The sequence below is a fragment of the Leptonychotes weddellii genome, chromosome 10 (assembly GCF_054177405.1).
Source record: "Leptonychotes weddellii isolate Sample4059 chromosome 10, ASM5417740v2, whole genome shotgun sequence".
NCBI classification, from domain to species: Eukaryota; Metazoa; Chordata; class Mammalia; order Carnivora; family Phocidae; genus Leptonychotes; species Leptonychotes weddellii.
Window position 1 is genome coordinate 49923898 of NC_138378.1, and position 27754 is coordinate 49951651.

The 27754-nt window shown below is 38.5% G+C and overlaps 1 long non-coding RNA gene across 3 annotated transcripts in view; it reads left to right on the forward strand.

Moving 5' to 3' along the window:
• The window catches only part of LOC115941315 (uncharacterized), a 72654-nt gene that overhangs the window by 4503 nt on the left and 40397 nt on the right, over positions 1 to 27754 (forward strand). For all 3 annotated transcript variants that reach the window (XR_014149221.1, XR_014149222.1, XR_004076082.2), the window contains exon 3: positions 1006 to 1114. This is a non-coding gene — a long non-coding RNA (uncharacterized LOC115941315). The remainder of the gene's footprint in view (positions 1 to 1005; positions 1115 to 27754) is intronic.

A 27754-nucleotide genomic window follows, 5' to 3' on the forward strand; every position in this document is an offset into this window, starting at 1 on the left:
GAGCCAATGAGGAGTGTGTTAATGAGCAGGTTTTCACTCTGGGCAACTGGGCTAGATGTCCCTAGCTAGCTAGAAAAAGAAAATGTAGATTCCTCTTACTTTATGTGTTCATGGAAAAGTTTTTGGTAAACATATTTTTAAAAAACAGAACAGTATTTTAAACGCAGAGGAACTTGCTCTTTATAGAACACCTATTTGAAATGTTTTATGAAGGGGATTACCGTTTGTTTGTTTACAAAAAAATCCCCTTTTTGTAAATTTGTATTTTACATGTAAGGATTGCTTCAATCAAGCTCCACTGTGAAAAGTCCTTTACCTACAGAATCATCAAGGGGCCTCAAAAATGAAGTCAGAGATAGCCCTAGCTTTAGAAATCAAGGTGCAAGCCATAGGAAGTGGTTGGGAGAATCCGGATGGGGACATTAAATAGTTGTCAAGTATGTCTGGTTTTGATAGATGGTTGAGTGAGTGGAATCAGGCTCTGCCAACAGAAGGCCAAGGTAGGCCTGCTAGCTGAAGAGATAACAGACTTTTATTGATCACATATTTGTGTCCTAGGTCTGTACAGCGAAATCTCAGGAAGTGATTAGACCAATGGGCCTCTCTTATGCTCAGCCATTTAATATCTCACAACTGAAATAGGATCATGAGTTTGAATATGATGCATCAGATCCTGGCCAATATGCATCAGAACCTCCATTGAAGAGGAGTTCAATCATAATCAAGTTTATCCCTTTAAAAATGAATGAACCACAAGTCTCCATTGGTGATATGCAAGTTGGCCAGTGCTATAGATTTGCAGTTCTCAGTTGATTATAGTGATTCCGCTCTCAAAATCTTCTAAAATATGCTCTATAATAAAAGGTTAAGTGGTGACCTACCAATGATAAACTATGAACTGTAAATGCCATATTTATGAATTACAAAATGTGAGGCCTTTCCTATTCTTTTGAATAAATATAATTATCATCTTTATCTTCTTGTCTGTGTATATTCTATATTTAGTGGCCAGCTAACTTAGAAAATATCATCAGGACCAGATCAAGAGGCAAGCCATGACTGACATGGATCACCTGGATTTGTCCTAATTCTTGGCTACAGGCAGTTCCATGAGGTTAGTTGGGAGTGCGGACCCTGGTGCTGGGGAGAGGACGAGCTGGACAAGAATGTGTATCTAGATCAGCATAAAGTGTTTATCGCTCCTAGACATGCAACTCAGAGTCACAAAAAGGAAAGACCACTTATTCTCACAGAATTGCATCTTTTATTGCATTCGAACTTACCATTATTAGCTGCCTACCTGTATTCAAATTTATAATAGTACTTGTGGAGAACTGTTACACAAAAATGATCTTTAGAATGCACAACTTAGCTTTTCAGTTATATAGAGAGGAGAAAATGCAGAGGAAGTGGAGTGCCAATAGATGGCAAGGGGAATTGAAGAGGGAATGCTCTGGATATGGCAACAACATAAACCAACTTATAAATGTCACCACCCATTTTGAAATTTCCAGGAACGGGGAACAAGACAGTCATTCAGAAGAGAGAACTAGGCCTAGGAAAAATTGAAAAGCTGTTTTTCATAACTTAATTCTTTACACACAACAGACCTTAAGAAACTCCCTTTCTGTATAGCCATTTTACACATGCAGTGGATGAAGAACTAGACGATGTGTTCTCTTTTACAAAAGGTGTTCCCCTAAGCCCTGGGGTTTCCTGAAGGCAGTTCAGGGGCTGCCTGGATCCCAAGGGAGGGTTAGGGACTTGGTAATAGGACTGCTGAGCTTGTTGCCTGGCCCTCTGTGCCATCACATGGGTTCTGCTTTTCTATGTTTTATAAATGGGGAATATGAGTAACAGTTTATGAAGATAAGGTTTCCATGGCTGAGAAAAGTTTGCAAATCACAAGCTAAGGTATACTTAGAACCAAGATTTCTACGATCCCATGACACAGATATCTGTTAGATTTATGCTGAGCTCAAAACGAAGCAGCACTTAAGGCATTTTTAAATCATGGCCATGAACTGAGTGGAAATGATGCAGGAGTGGGAATCAGGAAACCAGATTCTGGTTCTACCAGAGTCTATACTGTCACAGCCTGGTGTCATGAGACCAAGTAGTCACTAACCGGTTCACTAATTATCAAATGCTTCATTCTCATACTACCTCTTATACATAGATCTGAGAATTCCTGTCTTAAGTATGACCATGATCTATTAGGGTCTACCTGACGGCCTGTTTTTTACTAAATAACCTACCTCCAATTTCTCACACAGCATGATGTAGAGAGAATTGATGAGATGATGATTTTTAATTTCTTAAAGTCAGATCCAATAGAATGACTGAAAAAATGAAAACAGTAGAATAATAAAATAGAGTTGCCCAAAAATAATCTGGGCAACACTGCTTATATTGACAAATTTCAAGGATGTTTACCAAAAGTTTGTAGTAATATAGAAATGTGTGTTATTGTGCTAATTGAAAATATCGCTATAAGTTGGTATGAGATTATAGTCATAGCTGCACAAAAGTTAAAAACTATTTAAAGGAAAAATTAGGAGGAAATACATCAAATTTTAGTACTCTTTGGCTGGCAAAACCGTGAATGATATTTTTTTCTTCTTCCAAGACATGTTCTACAAATTCCCTCTACAAACATGCCTTATTTTAGGAATTAAAAAATATAAACTGACATTGTAAAAGAAAATGAAATAAAGTGATTGGATTAGTTTCCTAGGGTTGCCCTAACAAAGTACCACAAGCTGGGTGGCTTAAAACAACAGAAATGTATTGTATCACAATCTGGAGGCCAGAAGTCTGAAGTCAAGGTGTTGGTAGGCAACGCTCCCTCTGAAACCTGTAGGAGAGTCAGTCCTTCCCTGCCTCTTCCTGACTTCTGGTAGTTTGATGGCAATTTTTGGCATTCCTTGGCTCACAGCTGCATAGCTCCAATCACATGGCGTTTCCTTTGTGTCTTCACATGGCCATCTTCTCGTAAGGACTCCAGTCATATTGGATTAAGGGTCCACCCTACTCCAGTATGACTATATCTTAACTAATTATATCTTCAACAACCCTGCTTCCAAATAAGGACACATTCTGAGGTACTGGGGTTTAGGGATTCAGCATGTCTTTCTTTGGGAGGACACAATTCAACCTATAACAGTAATCTAACCATTCTGATGTTTCTTATAGAAGTTAAAGACCGTTATTCTTTCTGACCCTAATTTGGTGGTTTCCATTTTAGCACATGGATAGTTTAGAAAAGTGGTGGTTTTGATAGTTTTTACTATGACTTCTTCACCTGCTCTCTTGCCATCCCTCTCCTTATCTAACATGTATTTATTAGGCATACACTGAGTTCGTAGCACTGTGTAAAACCCATAAAATTTAAAAATGACACAAAACTTCCTTCTAACCATTAGCTACAAGTAGCTTTCATTTACACTGTAATTTTCAGATAGACTGATGTTATAATAAATGACTTCAGCTTGCAAATCACCATAAAGAATTATCCTAAGTTAGACTGTAAACAAATTTCTTAGACCTCTTTACAAATATATTACAGACAGAAAAAAAGAAAAAAACTAAAGAGGAAGTGGTCCAAATAGAAATTAATTTTGCGGGACGCCTGGGTGGCTCAGTCGTTAAGCGTCTGCCTTCAGCTCAGGTCATGATCCCAGAGTCCTGGGATCGAGTCCCGCATCGGGCTCCTTGCTCAGCGGGGAGCCTGCTTCTCCCTCTGCCTGCCTCTCTGCTTGCGCTCTCTCTCTCTGACAAATAAATAAATAAAATCTTTAAGAAAAAAAAAAAAGAAAGCAATTAATTTTGCTTGTTGTAAAGCCAAAAGGAATGTTTTTCGGCATAGAGTAATCCCCAGTTTGGTTGGGATATTTGTAAATAAGCTAAATGTTTTTAAGTAGTGTCTTACTGGCTTTGAACTATTCTTTGTGACTTTCCCCCACTGTGTTGCTAGAAATAGCTTCTTTTTTTTTTAATTGAAATTTAAGCATGTTTATTTAATTTTTTGAAAGGATGCTGTCTTTTGCTAAGTTTGACAGAATTCCTTGATGTAATACTGTAACTAAGGGAATATATTGTGGCATGGGTAAAAAAGGATGACTTTCTTTATATTTTCTACATATGATTATATTGCTGCTGCATGCCTTTGGAAGCAAAAATATTTATTTCCCTTGTCACAGCCATGCATTTATTTTAATGATATTTATGAGACTCAATGACATATTCAAATCAGCATGTGTATTCCATTGTGCAGTTATTCCCTTTTATTTCCAATTTCTGGTTAGGAATGCTTTGTTTGTGTCTAAAAAGCTAAGGAAATTAAATGCAAGGCTCTGTCAATACAATGCAACTTTACTGTGTACAAGTCAGGAAATTAGAATATGTCGTTCCTCCAGCAGCTGGTATTGGGCTACTCGGAACATTATATGTCAGAAAAGTTAAAGTGGGGCCCTTTTTTCTCATGAAGATTTTATCAGGATACAAAAGAATATCGCTTCTCCCCACTCAGTGCACAGGACTCTTGGCAGGGCTGACCCAGCCAGATGGGAAGAAGGTGCCCTCCAGCTCTGGCCCCTGGGTCCTCAACCTTTTCCCCTCCCAACTTCCCTTCTGTACTCCGCAAGAAGGCAGCCACAAATCAGACTGACCCACTGCCTGTGCTGATGTCGCAGGGGGAGAGTGCGGCAGAATGCAGGGCTCTCCTGCCGCTGCTACTTCCTGGGTGCTCACCATGTGCCAGGCACTATACTCAGCACTTTATCTGTGTTATTTAAGCCTCGCATGACCCTGTGTAGCAAGTACTTTTGCTGTCCCCTTGTCATCAACGAGGAAACTGAAATGCAGAAACGTTAAGTAATTTGGCCGTGATTGCACCTTTAGAAAGTAGCAAATCCAGGATTAAAAACCAGATTCACGTGGACAACTCATGCTTTTGGCCAGTAAATTTTAGGTAACTTATGCGTTTTTACCAAGTTTTGGAAGATCTAATTCTCTAATGCAAAAGAGGGATTTTTAAAAATTACATTCTTTTGATTATAAATATACATATATTCATTGAAGAAAATACAGAGAAATAAAAAATACAAATTCACCTATAATCCTTACCAACAATAATTAACACTTAATATATGTACTTTGTTTTCATAGGCGTGTGTGTGGGTGTGTGCATGTGTGCACGTGTGTTTAATATAATCAGAATTGTGCAGTTTGGTGACCTGCTTTTTTTCACTTCATATGTTATGCACATTTCAACATCATTAAATATTCTCTTACAATCTAATTTTTAATAGCTGTGTTGACTGTAATACGATTTATTTAACCAATCTTGTATGGTTACATTATTTCTAATCAGTCACTGTTCTAAATATCACACATGCTAGTATTTCCTTAAGTTAAATTCCTAGGAATGGAATTGAAAAATCAAAGACTATGAACATTTGTAAAGTTCTTGGTATATTTTGTCAAACTCTCTCCGAAAAGGCTTTGCCAAATTATGAGATGGGAAGGTTTGAAGGCGGGTATTTCAAGTTCCAGTAACAGGCTGTAGTACAGGAGATATTGTGGGGAAAATGTAGACCACCTATCACTTCTCAAGACATACCTTATGGGTAGGCTCCTGATGTCTCCTAGTGGGGTCCAAGAAGGACCTGTGGACTACCAGAGAAGGGCTGGAACAGAGGATGTACACTGCCTGTTCAAGGCTGTGAGTTCAGTGATCCCTGAGAAGCATGAAACTACTGTTTCTCAGTAAGTAAAGCAGTTGCAAAGATTGCAAGACATTTACTAGTTAACAAAGTGTGTTCCTGCTCATTGTTTCCTCTGATCTTTGTCACAGCCTTGAAATGATATAGCTTTATGACCATTGGCATCTTGCAGAGAATGATGGTCAGATATAGGTGAGGGGACTTACTCAAGGTCACACCACTTCATGCAGAGAAGCCTAGACGATGTCTGGCTTGTCCTACTCTCCTATATCAGGCTGCCTCTCCTCAAGAGAAAAGCCTCTATGTAAAAGATTCTGTCACTCAACAAGTGGAAATACTTGGTATTATATTAAGGAACCCTTGAACTTGCTCTACAAGTAATTATCTTTATTTCTCTACATTTGCTGAATTCCAGCTGCATAGATGCTGTCCTAAACACAGATAGTACTGAGCTTTTGGGCTAGCAAGCTTGAGAAACTAACAAGCCTGGCAAATGTGAGAAATGAGTGGAATGCACTTAGTTAACATGGGGTCTGAAAAAGGGCACTTTGGGCAATTACATGTCTGGTTACACATTCTTGACAACTATTTAGAGCTCTAAATAACTGTGCAAAGACAATGCCCAGTTTGTTGGTTTGAACAAAGGCAAACAGGCTCAACCCCAAGTGTGAGCCCGTGTGCCATTTTGGAATGTCAAAACCAGAAAGCCAGGGATTATCATGTGTAATGTATACTTAAATTCACTAAAAATGAAGAAAAACAAAACCTAGAGAGTAGTTCCAGGTTTGCCTATTTATTTCAGATGTATTTAATGTTACAAACACACAACAATATAAACTTTACCAAACACTTACCTTATACAGTATTAAACTGGGGCAGGAATAGGAAGCATGAGATAATTTGTAAAAGAAATAAGTTGTAGCTATAGCTCTTCAGGGACTTGGCTACTATGTGGGTTTATGTGACTCTGTGACTCTAAAGTAACCATGGTGGACACCCAGGAGAATTTAGAGAATAGCATGTTGAACCCTGAAATTGACTCTGATGGGGAAGATGAGTGATAAAGTGTGGCTAACACGGAGGCTTTAATATTTTATGTTTTAATTTGCATATTAAAACATGTTTAACATTAAAAATACATTTTTCATGGTGTTCCTACATAGATGGCTCTAGAAGGAGCATGCAAAGATAGCAATATTATAGCAAATCTGTTATCCTGACTTTTCTAATTCTAAACTGTGATGGGATTGTGCAACTTTTTTTCATTTTATATCATGGACACTATAGTGCTACGTTCACTCATTCTAAACTTAATAATGTAAAACCATTAGGTTAGCTGGTAATGGCTAGCATTTCATAACTTGATCTAGCTGTTCAGTTGTTTACAAATGTAAAAATTCATCATAGTGTACATTTAAGATTAGTGTGTGTTATACTACAACTTAAAACAAAAAAAAACACTGCTGTGTTTGACAGGAATCAAAATGGTGAAGTAGAAAGAAAGAACCTCAAATTAGGGAGGATAGATCAGAGTACTCTAGTCCAAGCTTACCAAAGCAATTGAATGAAAATCAAGGGAGTTGTTAAAAACCCCAAAATGGCAGGAAAGGCCTGGCATCTGGACAAGACATTAAGGTCCTTGCCACCCAATGTAAGGGGGATCCAATTATTGGGGGCAGTTGTCAGAAATAATTATCCTGTTTCATGTGCATACTGCAGTGATTTGACACTGCTCTATAGATTGGCCACTTTGGTGTGGATTAATCCTCTCAGCCACAGGTGTGCACAATGGAGTTATCTCCTTCCAGGAAACGTCCTTAAAAGAGAGATCACAAAGCAGGGAGGAGGGATTTCAGAAATTCTTGCTGTCTTTATACCATTTCTATAGAAAAGTCAGAAGACATTGAAGTAAAAATGATATCCCTCCCTTGTACCCTCATCCATCATACCCTCTATTTTTCCAAAGGTGCCTATTTATAACTACCCAACCAACTACCCCCAACAAATATCCAGGGGACTTCACTGACTTTTGCTCAAAATAGTAATAATAAGCATTATTACTATATTTTACTATAAAGGACTAAGAAAAGAAAATAAATGACTGTCAACAGTTCACATTGCACACTTGAACAGAGCTGCTGAAGGATCCAGCCCAGGTGATGAGGTGAGGGGACTTACCTCACCTGTAGAAGGCAGGGCTATCTACCATAGACTGCATAGCTTATAAACCACAGAAATTTATTTCTCACAGTTCTGGAGTCTGGAAGACAGATCAGGGCACCAGCATGGTCACGTTCTGATGAGGACCTCATCTAGATTGCAGACAGCTGATTTCTCATGGTATTCTCAAGGCAGAAAGTGCAGAGAGAGCAGAAGCAAGCTCTTGCATGTCTTTTTGTAAAGGCACTAATCCCATTCATGAGGGCCTCACCCTCATGACCTAATTGCCTTCCAAAGACCCCGCCTCCTAATACCATTGCATTGGGCATTAGGATTTCAACATGAATTTTAGAGGGCACATTCAGCCCATAGCAACCCCTTAGGGTGAGCACTGCTAGCATTGCTTTCTTTCATTCATCATTTTCAAAGTATACATGTTACTGGTAGGGAAAACATATTAAATTCCTAACATTTTAATGCAAACTAATATCTTTTTTTTTTAAGATTTTATATATTTATTTGACAGAGAGACAGCGAGAGAGAGAACAAAAGCAGGGGGAGTGGGAGAGGAAGAAGCAGGCTTCCCACTGAGCAGGGAGCCCTATGCAGGGCTCAGTCCCAGGACCCTGGGATCATGATCCGAGCTGAAGGCAGATGACGCTTAACGACTGAGCCACCCAGGCACCCCGCAAACTAATGTCTTAGATGATTTTCTATATAGGAGAAAATAGACTACTTGACAACTCTGAATATTCAAGTTAGGTAAAAGATGGGTTGAGGGAGAAGATCAAGTAAAAACATAAAACTAAAACGGAGAGTATACCAAGAAATTCAAAAAGTAGTTAACTTTTGTTAGTCTGATTTGGCCAGACATCATAGTCTCCGGTGGGTGTGGACTATGAGACTGATGATAAAGGTCCCTCACTTAAACCTGTTGGAAGTGGCTGTGAGGAAGCAATTCACCCACAAATGTATCTTCTTTCCCTTTCCTTACTTTGTTTAAGAGACTAAAAAATGTATTTTTAAAATGAAGTACTGAATCAAGTTGGCTAACTGAAGAACTGAAGATATGAATTATCCTTGCCTCTATTAAAGAAATAACTTAAACAGAACACTAGCAACACAAAAAAATACAAGAAAGAAATTTTCATACTCCAGAAATGTTAGAAATTCCTAGAAGACAAAGGGTGAATAGGACTGTATTGGTGGCAAAACAAGAAAAGGAAAATCCTGTTTAAAATTCAGGGCCACAAAAGCAATTCTAAAATTTCTCAACACTCAGCATAAAGGATTACAAAGAACAGGCCTGGACTTCCAAACAAATGTGAAGGCAGTAAGTTAAATAACTATATTTGGAGCAGTCTTTTCCCTTCCCCTTCTTTCACTGTGCACATCCAGTGGTAACAGCAGCATATGTCCCCAGGTTAATAGAACTGTTTTCAAAAGAGAACTGCTTTCAAAAGAGAAATATTCATTATGTTGGGGTTAAAGAAGGATACAGGTGGACTCTGAAGGGCCTCCAGACCTTCATAGGGACATTGAGGGACATTAAGAAAGAGGTGGAAAGAGCTAATTCCATATTTGCTTCCAAAGTACAAGAATGCTTCTCCTAAGTGGGAAATTTGGCATGGGAGACCCACAAACTAGGTAATGGGGCTAGGGCTCCAGAGAACAAATGAAATCCTAGAAGGAGGGAGAGAGGTCCAGAAGAAAAGCTTCTCATGCCAATCTAATCCCAAATGCTGATCCTTCTTCACAATCAGAAGGAGGCAAACTATTCTAATCAAAACATTCAATGACAGGGGTGCCTGGGTGGCTCAGTCAGTTAAGCATCTGCCTTTAGCTCAGGTCATGATCTCAGGGTCCCAAGATCAAGCCCCATGTTGGGCTCCCTACTCACCGGGGAATCTGCTTCTCCCTCTCCCTCTCCCTCCTCCTCCCTGCTCATGCTCTGTCTTTTTCTCTCTCTCAAATAAATAAAATCTTAAAAAAAAAAAAAAAAGGCAAAACATTCAATGACAGATGAAAAAAGAATCTCAAATATGAATGCAAATAGCCAAGATTAACCTAGTTATTTGTGGAAAAGCAACACTGAGAAAGGCATCAAAATCACTTTGGGGGGAAAAAAAAAACACAACAACCCTGAGTAAATAGCCTTAACATAGGAAAGGAGAAAAGTACTTTATAAGTTATATCCTCAGAGAAATTTTAAAGATTTTCATGTCCTTAAATCAAGATGATAAGAGTACATATTTGTACATATCAATTATCTCAATAAATGTAGGTGGGTTAAAATTTATTTATTATAGAACAAAGACTCCAATTAGGTTAAAGAAAAAATATCATTTACTTGTAATGTAGTAGTTAATAGCACAGGCTCTGGATTTGAATCCTGACTCTAATACCTAGTAATTTATGAAATGAAAACTTAAATAATTGGGCTACATAGAAGAATGGATTCAGCTGAAAGTATAAGATCAACCAAGAATTTCTCCTTCAATATAGTTCTAAAGGATAAAGTAATGATAATTGTCAATCATGAGACAGAAAGCATAAGGCATGGAAGAGAATTGCACATTTTTTCCTAGAGGAGTTCTAAAGGTAACACAGACAAAAGAAAAGAAGAAATATTCAAATAAATAATTTTAAAAAATTTCCCAGAACTAATGGAAAAATATGAATTTTCAGATTTAAGAGTCCACTTTGTGTTGAGCAAGAAAAAAAGAAAAATAATCCAGAAATGTCATCTTAAAATTTTAAAGCTTCAGGAATAAAGAGAAATTCCTAAAACTTCTAGAAATTAAAGCAGGTTATCTAGAAAGGAATGAAACTCAGGTCAACATTAGAAACAATAGACATGGGGTGGGGATGGGGCAAAAAACTAAAAACTAATTTCAAAATTCTGAATGAGAATTACTTCAAATTTTAAATTTTATACCCAGCCAAACTAATGTTCAAGTGGGAGGTCAAAATAAAGACATTTTTAGGCATTCAAAGATTAAGAAAGTTTATGTTCCAAAGGACCTGTTAGAAAGATAATACTGAAGAATATACTTCAGCAAAAGAAAAGTTTTTATGGATTTAGAAGATAAAAGATGCTGTATCAAACAGATCAAAAATTTCAGTAGCAGGGTGTCTGGGTGGCTCAGTCAGTTAAGCAACTGGCTTTGGCTCAGGTCATGATCCCAGGGTCCTGGGATCGAGTCCCGCATCAGACTCCCTGCTCAGCGGGGAGCCTGCTTCTCTGTCTGCCCATCACTCCCCCCTGCTTGTGCTCTCTCTCTCTCACAAATAAATAAATAAAATCTTTTTTTAAAATGTTTCAGTAGCTTATGACATAAACATTCATTTCCAGCTCACATTATGTGATGGCCATAGCTTGGGTATGGTTCTATTTCAGGCTATAGGTCTGTTCCATGTTTTTTCTCATTGTAGGACCTGGAATGAAGGAGCAGCCTTATCTGAGACATATCTGTGTTCATGGCAGTGGGAAAAGGAGAGAGAGGCCACCTATATTTTTTTTTAAAGATTTTATTTATTTGTTTGACAGAGAGAGATAACAGTGAGAGAGGGAACACAAGCAGGGGGAGTGGGAGAGGGAGAAGCAAGCTTCCTGCCGAGCAGGGAGCCCAAAGTGGGGCACGATCCCAGGACCCTGGGATCATGACCTGAGCTGAAAGCAGACACTTAACGACTAAGCCACCCAGGCGCCCCTAGGCCACCTATATTCAATTGGCTAAAACAAAGGACATGTATAAACCCAATATCAGAGATGAAAAAGAGAGTGAATTTCTACAAATAATTATTATTTTTGAAATAATATGATTATTAAATTTGTAATAATATAATTATTATTTCTGTAATAATTTACCACAGATAGTAAAAATATGTTTCATCCATATTAATTATCCCAATAAATGTGATGGGTTGAAATTTCCCTATTAAAGGACAGACACTAATGGATTAAAAAAACTAGGTGCCTTTACTAGTACTACAGTGGTTAGGACAGTAGTATAGACTCTGGATTTCCATCTTGGGTACACCATTTACTAGTTATATGTAAAGTGAGCATAAGAATAATGCGTACTACCTACTTCATAGTGTTTTATGAGTATTAAATGAGATAATGCATGTGTGATATCTGTACCCCAATCCATGTATAATATATGTAAAGTACCTAACAAATAGTGTGCTCAAGAAATGTTAGCTCTTATTACTACTGTAAGAGACACCTGAAACAAAATAGTTGGAAAATACAGGAATGGCCCAAGATAGGGCAAGCAAATACTGGTAAAAATAAATAGAGAGCATTGAGTTAAATATAATGGATTGAAGATGCTGCCACGCCCACCCAAAAACCCACTGAAGATATAGCAAAGGGAATTTTTTTAATATATAGACATAGACCCGTAAGGACAAAGACATGAAACAACATCTCAGGAAAAGGAAAGCAGTTAGATATCTAATTGATAAATGATTTTTTTTAAAAAAAGCTCATTCTTGTTTGGCAGTGGGGGAGAAACCCAGAAGTAAGCAACTATGTGCCAGAAAGTTTCAAGAGTAGGAGGCACCACTCTGAGTATGGAAGGTGGGGTGTATATGAGACTAAAAATGGGATTATTGATTGAAGTTCATCTGTGATGTAGTTAGATCTCCAACTATCCTCCCCACCTCCACAGAAGACTAGAGAGAGAATAAACTAGAGTAAGCCTGGACTCAGTAAGCTTAAGGGAAATGCTACTATAAAGTAGTATAAAGTATAAACCCCTGATCTCCTTCCTCCATTTGGCTCCAAGAATGATGGTAGTCTGCACTATTACTGCAGGCATTGGAGACGATCTCTCAGGAATCTGACTATTCTAAGAGAAAGACCTTCAAATATTAATAATGGGGGTCCTCCAACTATACTGCCCATCCAGATCTCCTTATAGTGTACCCACTAGGACACAAGCCACACCCACTCATAGGGAGCTTCCAATAAGCTCTTAAGTGACTTACTCCTGACTATGAAAAATCATCTAGGGATTGCCAGATATTCAAAGAAAGCTTCCACATACAAGCAGAAAACAAAACAAAAATCAACAAAAGAGAAAAACGAAATTTGGGGGAGACAGAAACAATGTATAAGTACAAGAAACTTCAGAAGCAAAATAAAGCTGTTTTCAGACAAGTAAAAAAAGGTAACTGTATCTATGAAAAAAGAGACCAATAGACTAAGAACAAAGGAACATTCAGAAGTTGTCTTGGAAGTTTAAAATAATAGTGCATATGAAAAACTCAATGAAAGGATAAGAAAATAAATCAGGGAAAGTCTCCCAGGAAGTAGAAGGAATAATGAGCATGAGTAAGAAAGAGGATGAAAATGGACTAGAAATGATAGAGGATCAGTGCATCAGTTTAGCAGTCTCATTATCCTGAGAAATTGGAACTTCCAAGAGAAAATGAAGGAGAAGAAATTACCAAGTTATCAACTCAAAAGAGATCTCCCTGAAATAAATGACATGAGTTTCTAAGTGGAGAGCACCAACTAACCCCCAGCATAGTGGATGAAAAGAGATCCATACCAAGGCAACTCTTTGTGAAATTTCAGAGCACTCAGGACAAAAGAAAGATCCTTAAAGATTCCAGGAAGCAAAACAGGTCACAAAGGAGTGGGAATCACACTGGCATCACATGTCTCAACAGCAAGACTAGAAACTAGCAATGCCTTCAAAATCCTGAGGAAAACTGATTATCAACCTAGAATTCCCCCAACATATACCCCCAAACTATCAATCGAATGTAAGAGTAGAATAAAGACATTTTCTGACAGGCTACCCTTATGTATCATGTCCTCAGAAGCTTTGGATATGGCCCACCAAAACAAGGGAGTAAAAAACAAAGAAAAGAAAGATAGGATTTACTAGAGAATAAACACACAGGAGAATGATCCGAGGGATGCTCGGGATGAGGGCACATAGAAGTCCAAGGAGGACAGTGATGCAGGAGGTCTTGAGATCAACCAATGGCACCAGCGGGCAGAGAGAAGACTGTGTGATATGGATGGGAGATGTACACTCCTGGTGAAAAGTTGGGAGTGGGTTAGTGATACATGCTTAGCCAAGCAAAGGGGAAAATTTATTAACTCCAAGGAAAATAGAAAGTTATACCTAAAAGGATATATAATCAAAATATACTAAGTAACTCTCATAGATATCATTATGAATATTGAATATTGATCTAATCAAAAATTATAACTATGTTGGGAGGATGTGGGGAATGGAAGTGGGAATGTGATGGAGTGATGTAAGGGAGCTAAGTAATAACGTTCCACAACAGGAAACAGATAAAACCTAAAACTGAAAAAGCAAGAGATAGCAGTGAGAAAAGTTATTACTTAGAAATGTAGAAGCAATTATCAGAAGAAACAATGAAAAGAGTAATAAGTGGTTGTCTCTAAGAGAAAAATCAGAGTGGGAGAGGTGATTCAAGGAGTTCATTTTATTGTAAGTCTTGTAAAGTTATTTTAAAAACCATATACTCATTTAAATTAAAAGCTTATAGAGATTTAAAAATAATTTAAAGACAGTAAGAATGGCAATATTAATACCAGACAAAATAAGATTTAAGGCTAAAGTATTAGATATAATGAGAAAAGGTATTTGATAATGGTAAAAGGTACTATCTGCCAAGAAAACAAATTGTCATAGATCTTTGCCCTCTTAACACAACTTTAATATATATGCAAATGTGCAAAAAAAGAAAGTCAAAAATCTTAGTGGGACGTTTTAAGATACTTTTCTCAGAAATTGAAAAATTAAACAGACAAAAGATTAATTCGGTATGTATGTGGGAGATTTGAATAATAGAATTAACTATTGAATAACACAGACACACATATATTTACATATACATACATATGTATATATTCATATGCATTCTTTTCTGTTAACCTCAGAACACCATGTGAATCAGGCCACATAGAAAAATCTCAGTACAGTTTAAAATGTACAAATCATATGCACAGGATACATTCTCTGGCTGTGAGGCAATAAAATTAGAAATAAGCAACAACAGAGGCGCCTGGGTGGCTCAGTCAGTTGAGTGTCTACTTTCAGCTTGGGTCATGATCCCAGAACCCTGGGATAGAACCCGAACCTGCATCAGGCTTCCTGCTCAGCAGGGAGCCTACTTCTCCCTGTTCCTCTGCCATTGCCCCTGCTTGTGCTCTCTCTCTCTCTCAAAAAAATAAATAAAATCTTTAAAAAAAAAAAAGAAAGAAGCAACAACCAAAGGGTGGCCAAAAAAAATCAATTTGTAATAAATTGTTTAAAATGTTTAACCCCTAGGATAAAAAAAATAAATTTTCACTAAAATTTTGAGTTATTTTGAAATAAAGGATAGTGGAGGGACTACACAACAAAAACAGAAGCTAAAAAGGACAATGAAATGACTCTTGAAAAAGAAACTCCAAAGATAATAGGAAGAATTAATTGGAAAGGAAAAAAAACCCAACATATTTCATCAATAAAACCAAAAGCTATTTCTTGTGAGGAAGAGGGGAAAAAAACAATAAAATAAATAAGCTTTTGGCAAGCCTGAACAATAGAAAAGGAAAGACATAAAATTAAGGAAAAGACAAAACTAAAAATTCATACCAACGGATGTAATGATCTAGAGAAAAGCAAGGTATTCTAGGAAAATCTAAATTACCTCAAATGACTTTTAAACAAAAAGCACTTTATGTGGGCTAAAAAAATTTTATTATGATAAAATATAGATAACATAAAATATGTCATTTTAACCATTTTAAGCGTACATTCATACTGTTGTGCAACTCTCATCACTATCTGTTTCCAAATCTTTCCATCACCCCAAAGAGAAACTCCATAACCATTAAGCAATAACTCCCCATTCCCCTTCTCTCCTAGTCCCTGGTAACTTCTGATCTGCTTTCTGTCTCTCAATTTGCCTATTCTAGATATTTCATAAAAGTAGAATCAGGGATGCTTGCGTGGCTCATTGGTTGAGTGACCCCCTCTTGATTTCAGCTCAGGTCATGATCTCAGGGTCCTGAGATAAAGCCCTGCATCAAGCCAGCGTCAGGCTCCACGCTGAGGACGGAGTCTGCTGGAGATTCTCTCCCTCTCCCTGCCTGCCCCCAGCTTGAACTCATGCTTTCCCCCCCACCCCTCTCTCTCAAATAAATTAATGGAATCTTAAAAAAAAAAAAAAAGTAGAATCAGACACTATTTGTTTCTTTGTAACTGACTTACTTCATTTAGCATATTTTCTTTTTTTTTTTTTAAGATTTTATTTTATTTTTTGAGAGAGAGACAGTGAGGGAGGGAACACAAGGAGGGGGAGTGGGAGAGGGAGAAGCAGGCTTCCCTCTGAGCCGGGAGCCCGATGTGGGGCTCAATCCCAGGACCCTGGGATCATGACCTGAGCCCAGGCAGATGCTTAACAACTGAGCCACCCAGGCGCCCCTCATTTAGCATATTTTCAATTTATCCATGTTGTAGCATGTATCACAACTTCTTTTTTTTTAAATAGGTGAATATCTCATTGAGTGTAAATACCACATTTTGTTTATTCATTTATCTGTTGATGGACACTTGGGTTGTTTCCACATTTTGGCTATTATGAATGTTGCAATGAACATGGGAGCCAAAGTGACTTTAAAGAGATAGAAAACAGAATAAACTAGTCACTGTAGAAGAAATTAAAGTTAGTGAAAGATTTATCTTTAAAAAGCAACTGGTCTCAGTTACAGCTAAATTCTCCCAGACTTAGGACATTTACAGTTTCCAGAGGCTAGAAAAAAGAAAAAGCTTCCCAAATCTTCTACAAAGCTAATATGAACCTGACTGGACAAGACTCAAATAATAAATTATAAACAAATAAACTATAAAGAAACATCATTTAAAAATATAGATGCAAAAATCCTGAAAGAGGAGTACAAACAAAATACTAACAAATGAAATTTACCAGTGTGTTTAAAGGTTAATTCTAAAGTATTTGGCTAAGTAGGGCTTATACCAGAAATACAAGTCTAGTTCAATATTAAGAAATCTATTGTTAGAATTCAACATTTACAATTTAAAGAAAAAGCCAATAATTGTTTCAAATGTAAAACAATATTTGGTTTAAATTTCAACATCCCTTTTGAGCAAATTAAAGAAAGAAAGAAATTTCCTCAGTAAACATTATTCATAATGGTGAGTTAATAGTATTCCCTTTAAAAAGCCAGGAAGATACAGGGATACTACTATTCAACATCATGCTGGTTATTCCACTAAATGAATCCAGGAAAAGAAGGAAGAGATAGAGATACCAAGAACAAAAGAGGAAAAACTATCTTGGTTTGTAGGCGGTATGACAGTCTATCTAGAAAATCCCAGAGAATCAGCAGAAAAACTATTAAAATAGAAAAAGGGTTCGGTAAGAGAGCAATACACAAAAATCCACAGTTTCCTGTATAAGAACGTTAAGCAATTTAAAAATCCATGGGAAGGAAACTCTTTCACATTAGCAACAACAAAAGCCTTAGAATTGACTAACAGTGAAATGAAAACAAGCATAACACTTTTTAAAAAGTAAAAAATAAACACCTAAATAAATGGCAGGAAATCTTGTTCTTAAATCAAGAGACTCAATATTTTTAAGATGTCAGTGTTCTCATTTGTCTACATTCAAAATAATTCCAAAAAAATTTCAAGCTAGATATTTAGGTGAAACTTGGCAAACTGATTCTGAAGTGCATCAGGAAGAGGAAACAACAAGAACAAACAAAATATTGAAAAATCAGGACAATGAAAGGGGAATTTCCCTGTTTGATGGCAAAATAGACTGCAAAACTATAACATTTAAGGTAGGATGACAGTCATGTAGGACTAAATAGAAAAACATCTGTTTATACTTGGGAATTTATTGTAGGACCAAAGTGGCATTTCAAAATGGGGGAGAGGGGGAATGATAAAGACATTTGCTATCCATCGGGGAAAATAAACTTAGATCACAACCTTACATCATACACAAAAATAAATTTCAGATGAGCTAAAGAAAGTTTTAAGTAAGAACTCTGAGTTTATTAGAAGAAAATAATGAAGAATATTTGTATCATCAAACTACAAGGACAGACTTCCTAAGCAATTCAAAAGACCAGACGTGCTCCCTGAGGTCAGGTGGCAGCCCCTGGCAGGACCAAGACCTATCACTGGGGGCTGACCTGAAGGGACCTCCCTGGCTTTGTTTAAGACTCCGCCCCTGACCCAGGCAGTGGGAGCATTTCAGGATGCACAGTCGCCCAAGTGTGCTCACTTCAGTCACTTCTTTTTTTTTTTTTTTAAAGATTTATTTATTTGAGAGAGCGAGAATGAGAGAGAGAGAGTACATGAGAGGGGGGAGGGTTAGAGGGAGAAGCAGGCTCCCCGCCGAGCAGGGAGCCCGATGCGGGACTCGATCCAGGGATTCCAGGATCATGACCTGAGCCGAAGGCAGTCGCTCAACCAACTGAGCCACCCAGGCGCCCCACTTCAGTCACTTCTAAGCCCTGTTTCCACAGCCTGGAAACCCAAGGGACCTATACCATTATCTCAGACCTCTGGGAGAAAGGTAAAACCAGACTGAATCAAGAGTTCAGTGGCTTATAAAAATTAGTGGTCCACAGCATATTATTATAGCAAGCACTAACCAGTAGAGCTTTCTGTGATGATGCAATTACTCTCTATCTTCACTATCCAGTTCTGTAGCCATTAGCCACATGTGGCTGGTAAACACTTGAAATGCAGCTAGTATAACAGAGGAACTGAATATTTTATTTTATTTCAGTTAAGCTTGAATATAAATAGCCACATGTGACTAGTGGTTAATGTAGGTTTTAACCTACGTTAATATTAACCTAAACTTGTTGGGACTTCAATATGGGCCAAGAGAGAGATGAGCGTAGGCCAGAATTATTGGAGCTGAAACCAGGAGAGCCTGCAAAAAAGCTGTATTAGCTCCCAGAACAAATTACCACAAATTCAGTAGCTTAAAACAACACAAATTTATTATCTTACAGTTCTAGAGGTCAAAAGTCCCAATCAGTCTTACTAGGCTAAAGTTAAGGTGTAGGCAGGACTGGATCCTTCTGGAGAATCTAGGGGAGAATCCATTCCTTTCCTTTTCTAGCTTCTAGAGGCTGCCTCCATTCTTTGGTTCATGGTCCCTTCCCTCCATCATCAAAGCCAACAGTTTAGCACCTTCAAAATTTCTCTTTCTCTCTGACCTCTGCCTCTGTCATCACATCATCTTCTCTGACTCTGATCCTTCTGCCTCCCTCTTATAAGGACTCTTGTGATTACATTGGGTCCATTGAGATAATCCAGAATAAAATCCTCTGTCTCACATTCCTTAATTCGATCACATCTGCAAAGTCTTTTGCCATGTGAGGTCACATATTCACAGGTTCCAGGAATGAGATAAGGACATTTTTGGGGAGTCACCATGGTGGGTGACCAACATTTTCCATCACATAAGATCTAGGCTATGATATCACCCCTGGAAGCTCTGCTGGAGGTGGCCTCGGCCACAGAAGCCTCTCTGTGTTAGAGCACTTTTCACCTTCATGCTGACCATGGCATCTTGGATTCAGCTCATGGGGGAGAAGACTATTAGGCCCAGCAGAGAGAATCAGGGCGTCCACCAGAGGCACTGAGGTAGGGGCAGAGCTCCACTTCTTGGGGGGTGATAGCCTGGCTGCAGCCTGGGGAGAGGGGAGGAGGGGGTATCATGGGGAAGGTGGGGGTGTCAGTGAGTGGAAGCCTGCACATTATATTCTGGACATTGGAGAGGTATTGACTGTTTTTTGAGCCAGGAAGTTATATAAACAGAGCAATGTTTAAAGAAGATTAAGCTGGACGTTGTATGCAAGTGGGGCCAGGAGGACGGGGTGGGAAACTGGTGAATAAATACAGGCATGTAATGATTAGTTTCAGAGGGAGCAGTGGGAATGGAGAGAGAAGAAAATATGCGCAAGAAACATTCTGTCAAACAGAAAAATACACTAAAAATAGCACTGCTGAGCTAAATCAAAAATGGCAGCAACATCTTAAATCATTTTGAAAAAAAAATTGTTTCAGTTTTTATTGGTTTATACTTTCAAAGAATTTGTGTAATTGTAGACTCTGTTAAGTGGTTTTATTAATGCCTCCAGCTGCCATCATACAATATACATTTAGCAGGTATACAATGAAATCTTCCTATATACAATAAGTGTTTTTTTTTTTAAGATTTTATTTATTTATTTGACAGAGACATAGAGAGAGAGCACAGATAGGCAGAGTGGCAGGCAGAGGGAGAGGGAGAAGCAGGCTCCCCGCTGAGCAGGGAGCCTGACGCAGGGCTCAATCCCAGGACCCTGGAATCATGACCTGAGCCGAAGGCAGCCGCTTAACCAGCTGAGCCACCCAGGTGCCCCTCAATAAGTGTTTTTTAAATCATTAAAAAAAATCACTCAGGTATTTGAAAGAGCATAATGTCACAGATATTTGAATTAGCACATATAAGACATGCGGCTCAGGAGTGCTCCTCCAGTCATAAGCAACAGATAGATGTATTTTCACCATAGGAAGTTTTGACATTTACTACATTTCACCTTTTAAAAAAAATGAACCCTGCTTTAACTTACCAGATGGCCCCTCTCTCTATGGCTTGCCTGCCATCTGGAATTTGTTTTGATAAATCCAAACATTAGGGATAGGTTATCTTCCCAGCTAAATATAACATGTAGTTCATTCGCCTGCCAACCTATGCCTTTCTTTCACACACTAAAAAAGATAATCCTGTAGCTATAGCATGCATTCTGGTCACCACATATAAGCTGCCAAAGAGAAATCAATCTGCCTTTAGTGACCCGTACAACAACTTTGAAGGAGGAACCAGAGATAGGTGGAAGTCCTTGAATAAGCTGAGATGCCACCCTGGGGACTTGTGGGTGGCTGTGTCCGGTGGGATCAGAGGTTTTTATATGCATCACATCCTGTATACTCAATGTGCTCATGTCTCTGGACACCAAAGATTTCCAGAAGCCTATACCTTTTTTCTTTGCTTTAGAAAATTCTCATTTTTGAGGTTATATGCATACATTAAAAGTGAAATCATTTTATAAGCTTGTAACAAAAGCAGGAGCCCCGATGCCAGCCTCCTCACCCTTGATTACCACTTTAAGAGGTTCCCAGTTCCAATTAGTTTAGCTGTTTATTTTTTATTTTTGCCTCCATATTTTTAAAATAACTTGCATATGCTCCTATTTATTTTTCTACTTTGATTTTATCTTTTGTCTCTCTTCTGTGGAAGAGAAGAATTAGCTCACATACATTATACTTTCCCTCCCCATATAAATATATTCTGCTTTTGTATGCGGTACGAATTAGTATCTAGTATTTATATTATTATGACTTTAGAAATATTACTGGAAGCTTAGGCATGTAATGTACTATAATTTTTTTTCTTTCTTGTTCAGTCTTTTTTGTTTGTTTTGCTTTCTTAAGAGAAGAACAGCCTTAATTTTTCTATTTAGATTTCATGTGCCAATCACTAATTAATCTCCCAGAATGTAAATTGCCTCTCAATATGTATAAATATGATAGGTAATTTATCAATTTCACTTTCCCCCCTGGAGACATCCCTCCTATAACCCTTTATCCTCCTGTTTCAACTTGAACTGGTAGCACTCCAGGCCTGCTTCTCTGAAGTCACACAGGATGTCCCCATCAGCATGGAACAGACACCCTTCTCTCTCAGCTGAGTTCGAGTACCTATTCCTGGATCCCATCTTTGCCTCTGTTTGGATCACTCCCTCATTTCGGTAGAGCACAGCATTCCTTAACAAACAAACAAAAATAACAACAACAAAAAAAAACTATGGGAGGTGAAAAGTAAGACTAAGTTTTACAAATTTTATTCTACCCTCACCCTCCACTGAAGTTTGGTAGAATTTTGATTTTGAAATAATTTCCCATAGAATTTAAAAGGTGTATTATTATCCTTGTCACTTAGGAGGAGTCTGAGCTTCTCTGATTCCTAATCTGTTCCTAAGGTTTTGACTGTGTCTTTTTTTTTTTTTTAATTTTTTTTTTTATCACTGACAACCTTTAAGATATTCTGTTGTTCTTGCTGTTCTGAAATTTCACGTGGCCTTTGCATTGCTGCTCCTCCATTGCTCTGGGCACTTGGTGAACTCTCCCCATCTGTATATGCACATCCTTCCATTCCAGGAAACTTGTTTCATGTGACTGGTTTATTTCCTTTCCTTGCTTTCTCTGTTTGTTCATTCTCAAATTCCCTTCCAGATATCAGACCATCTTGATTTATTCACTAATATTTAAAAATTTTTCCAACTTTTTAAATTTTTCTCTCTGTTCTATGACTGTGATGTTACCTACCATTCTTTTCTAACCCTTTTATTGAAGTCTACGTATCTTTAATTCCTGAGGACTCCCTTCTTAAAAATTTCTTTTATAACCTCTTGTTCTTGTCTCTTGGATGCAATATCTTTACTTATCTCTGTAAGGATATTAATTATATATGTTTTCTTCTGTTCTTTGCCTATTTCTCCCTACTTCCCACCCCCAGTTCCTTTTGTTTTGACCCTTGTAGTTCATATTAGACTTTCTCAAAAGTCTGGTGACCCATTTACAATTAAGAGTGGAAATTCTATGTGGGGTTGTGATGCTTATTGATTGCTAGGCTTCATTACTGGGTCATCGACAGAGATGTTTTATTGGGAAATCTCCAAATGTAAAGAGTAGGAGGAAGTCCTCCTTTTCCTCCTGGGAGACACAAGCCTGGCTGTCTGTGTCCTTGGAGTCAGATTGGGGAAGGGATAAGAGATGTCACTCTCCCAAGAGTTTACCTTCACTTAATCCCCTCTTTTCAGTATGGTAACACCATTCTCCACCATTCCTGCTGTCCTTAGGGCCAGAATCTCTCTAGCTCCTCCTCCCCAGAGAGTGAATCTTATCCCAGCTTGGGTTGGGACAATTGCCTAGTTGCTTAGGATAGAGGGGAAATTCAAGTGTAACTGGTTCTGAAAGTGACTTTAAACTATATATACCTGTTTTTAGTCTCACTCGGACTCCCACTTTGAAAGGTACTATATTGCCTCTAGTTCTTGAGTCTTTCTAGCTTTTTTTTTTTTTTAAGATTTTATTTATTTATTTGATGGAGGGAGAGATAGCAAGAGCAAAAACACAAGCAGGGTGAGTGGGAGAGGTAGAAGCATGCTTCCCATGGAGCAGGGAGCCGGATGCGGGGCTCGATCCCAGGACCCTGGGATCATGACCTGAGCCGAAGGCAGACGCTTAACGACTGAGCCACCCAGGTGCCCCTCTTTCTAGCTTTCTCCTGGAAGTCAGTCTACCTCTGAATTTCTTCCTCTGCTAGTTTAGATTTTAGCTTTCTCAAGAGTGCAAAATGTGTCAGCAAAAGCCCATATGATTTCCAGGCTCTAAAATTCTGTTACTGTCATTTCCTCTCTTGTTCAGTGTCCTTGTAGGTTTGTTTGCTTCTTTCTTTTTTCTTTCTTTCTTTCTTTCTTTCTTTCTTTCTTTCTTTCTTTCTTTCTTTTTCTTTCTCTCTCTCTCTCTTTCTCTCTTTCTTTCTCTATTTCTTTCTTTCTTTTAGACTCATGTCTGTTATTTTATGGAAGATTTGGGAGAGAATAGAGAAAAATACATGACTCAGTCTACCATACTTAACTACACATTCCTCTAGAGGCCTTTCTAAATGAATCAGGAATCTTGGTAATGAGAGAGGTCTTCACACATGGACTTCAAATGACAGGAAAAGCTACCTTGGATGTGAATGAATGAGGGGTGGTATGATGGTCACATCACAAAGGTGGTCAGTCTTCAGCACTCACAATCTGCAGGGTGCCAACTGGGGTTGAGTTGGGGGTTTGCAGAGGGAATGCCAAAGTGATATATGGAAAGAATTCTGATTCTAGGTCAAATTTCTTCTTGTTACTAACCAGTTTATTAACCTCATTGACTCCAAATTTGTTGCAAATGGAAGAAAGAGAAAGAAATGTTGCTTCCATTTTCTTTTTACTTCTTTCATTCTTAACAGCATAGGTTCATAGATGAGTGGGTGGGACATCCTTGTGTATGTATTGGGGAAATTGTTACTATAACATTGCTCAGGAAGACACAGAGTAGTTAAAATGTGGGGCAGCTAAAAATTTCCATGAGTTGTGAACTGTAAAACTGTATTTCCATAACTTCTTGCAAATAATTTTATCCAAGTTTATCAAAACTCTTTATAAACAGGGGCTCCTGGGTTGTGCTGTCAATTGAGCGTCTGACTCTTGATTTCAGCTCAGGTCATGATCTCAGGGTCATGAGATTGAGCTCTGTGTCTCATTGTGGAGTCTGCTTGGGATTCTCTCTCTCCCTTTCCCTCTGCCCCTCCCCTCACCCCTCTCCCTGCTCACATGCATGCTCTCTTTCTTTCTCTCTCACTCTCTCAAATAAATGAATTAATAAAATCTTTTTTAAAACCTCTTTATAAACAAAGTACACATATTGACTTTCTTACTTGATATGGGTAGATCTGAACATGAAGGCTTTCATGTGTGTGATTATTCTAACAGCGAAGGGGCTTGAGCTCTAGGTCTTTTAGTGTCTAAGGCAGGATGTCATCTGAATTCTCACAAAATAGAGAGAGAGAAGAGATCAGAGAATGGATTTTTAAATGATACTGGGGTAACAACCATGTTCATAGCAATTTCATTCATAGTAGCCCCAAACTGGAAACAACCCAGATACCCATCACAAAAGAAAAATGAATAAACAAAACTTCCATACAATGGAATACTACTCAGAACTAAAAAGAAATGAACAATTAATACAGGCAACAGCATGAACTAACCTCAAAAGCATTATGCAGCACAAAAGAAGTTAGACACAAAATAACACACAAGATACAATTCTTTTCATATGAAGTTCTAATCTATGGATATAGGATCAAAACCAAGGTTGCCTATTGGGGCAGGGAGTGGAGATTGAGAAGGGGCATGAAGGAAGTTTCTGGGGTAACATATATGGTCTATACTTAGATTAGAGTGATTACACATGTGTATATATTTATCAAAATCACTGAATTTCTACTTAAGATCTGTGCATTTCACTCCATGTAAATTTTGCCTCAGTACTTTTTTTAACTAAAATGAAGTAGCAAATCTTTCAAAATGTCTCCAGAATGCTGGTGCTGCTTCTCCCCAGACTTCACAAGACCCAAGATTGTAGTCCTTTCTCTGGAACAAGAAAGTTTACTGTGGTGGGCGCCTGGGTGGCTCAGTTGGTTAAGCGACTGCCTTCGGTTCAGGTCATGATCCTGGAGTCCCGGGATCGAGTCCCGCATCGGGCTCCCTGCTCGGCGGGGAGCCTGCTTCTCCCTCTGATCCTCCCCCATCTCGTGCTCTCTCTCTCTCTGTCTCATTCTCTCTCTCAAATAAATAAATAAAATCTTTAAAAAAAAAAAAAAAAGAAAGTTTACTGTGGGAAATCTTCTGCTAGAACATATGTAACCCCGCCTGTTTCCAGCTAATTTTTATTCACTCCTTCAAGACCAGTTCAGGGATGAACTGCGTCACTCCCGCTCTGCCTAGGGTAACATTCCCCAAGTGCAAGCCACCAGGCCCTCTTTTCATGCATTTAATTACCTCTTCAGTGCCTTGTAGTGATGTTATTTTTCTTGTGTGAATCTGTCTGCTGTTCTAGATCTTAAGCTCTCTGCTGTCCAGACGTACATTTGTTGCTTTCTTGAATTCCTCCACAACAGTTTCTGACTGTTCAGAGTGAAGATTCAGTAAATGTTGGTTGGCTTAAAGACACAACGGTTGTATGAGATGGAGGGGAGTGCTTGGGCCCTAGAATTAGAAAAGCAAGGGTGAAAATCCTAGATATGTAAACTCAGCCAAGTTAACCTTACGGAGTTTCTGGTTTTTTTCATGTCCAAAAATCAGATATTAAAATCTACTTCACAAGGTAGTTGGTAAAAGAGAGAGAGAGAGAAATAGTATCTGTAGATATTGCCACCGTGCCTGGCTCTTAGTAGCTATTAATAAATGTTATTATTTTTATTAATGAATAATTTTAAAGGGACAGGTTCCTGAAATAGGGTCAGTAACCCCTAAGACTTAATACTACCCTACTAGAATATTTCCAGCTTGGCTTCCCTGCCACCTCATTTCCGGGGTTCCTGACATTTGCGAGGGGGTGGGGGAGTGCCCTTGGAGACAGCAAGGGATGCAGGTAGCTCCCAACTGTGGCCTGTACCTCTGGACATCTCCATAATAGCAACTTGGAGACACAACTGCTCTGCCTTGGGCCACTCCATTCCTCCTTCATCTTGCCTAAGGTAATGATTCATGTCTCTAAGCTTATCACTTGAATTTCTTCCTTTCTTTCTTTCTCTTCTAGATCTTTAAGTCATGTGATAGAAATAGGGCTTCTTTAAATCATTTCTGTAATATGGCCTGGCTGGATGAAATTATGGAGTCAGCTAATAAAGATTATCTTTAAAAAGAGTCCCAAGACACTTAATAAGCATTAGTCAAATATAATGATGTTGTCTTCTTACATGTCACCTGCAGGTCACGTCACACCCCTTCCCAGGTAGTATACACAGGATTTAGTAAGTGTTGATGCTCAAAAAGTCCCTGCTGAATTGACTCAGCTAATGCTACCTGAGAGTAAATATTTTCCTGTGGCATGCTCAACACCCCACAGACATGGATCCTCATCTACTTTGAGATCCCGTGTTAATGGGACTTCCTGCTACCTTGGCAGACTTGCTCTCTTTGCCAAACTGAGGAAGTGCTGTCTTGAACTAAATACAACAGTAGTTAGGTGCAGTGCAGAAATAATGATTTTGATTGCTGACTCAAGTTTAAACTTTTGGTCGATTTAATGATTTTGCTACAGAGACCATTCAGAGTTTTGACTCTTGCAGTTGCTTCTTTGCTTCTCTGCCATCACTTTGTCTTAGAGCACCAAGCACTAGTAGTTATGAATAACATTGGCTGGGCTCTGGAGCCAGGCATAACTGGGTTTAAACCTTGGCTCTGCCACTTACCAGCTGTGTGACCTCAGGCAAATTACCTAACTTTTCTGAACATCAGTTTACTCATCTGCAAATACCTATGTAACTGGGTCGTTGTGCAGATTGGAGGTTATATACATAGTGGCACAGCACAGAACACACGGAAGGCCCTGAGTACATAATAGACATAATGATATAACAAAATAATAATTTCCACCATTTTAATGGGGATGACAACAACAAACCAGTTGTTAGTGGCTCACTTGCACATCCTATGCCCAGAGAAGCTTTATAGAGTACAAAATTACTTTACCATAACATGAGGAATCTACCATGTAGTACTGTATGGTACTGTATAAAGGTAGGTAATATATAAACTTACATTGTTATCCTTGAACCTAACTTGATACAACATAAGATATACATCTGTGTCCTGTTGGTTCTGGCCTGCTTCTCATGCAAGAGTCTCTTAAATCTCCTCTTGAAGGTTAAAATCCTTTCCTGGTAGGACCCTGTACTACCCTTTAGAATTAGGTGAGGTCGGCCTTCTGCACAGTGCCAGACTCCAGCTCAGGCAATGAATGCACCTTTCACTTTCTGATGGAGTTCCCTTCACTAGGCCCTTTGAGTTTGCTCCCACTCCTGTGACCTCAGGTAAGTCATCTCTTCTTCCCTGGTCTGTCTCCTCATCCTTAAATGCCATGGTTGGGGCAGCCAGATGATCCCAGGGTGAGCAATCTGAGAAGCAACATGAACTCTAGCACTTATGACCCTGGTGCTTGGTTTCCCATAGGAGGAGA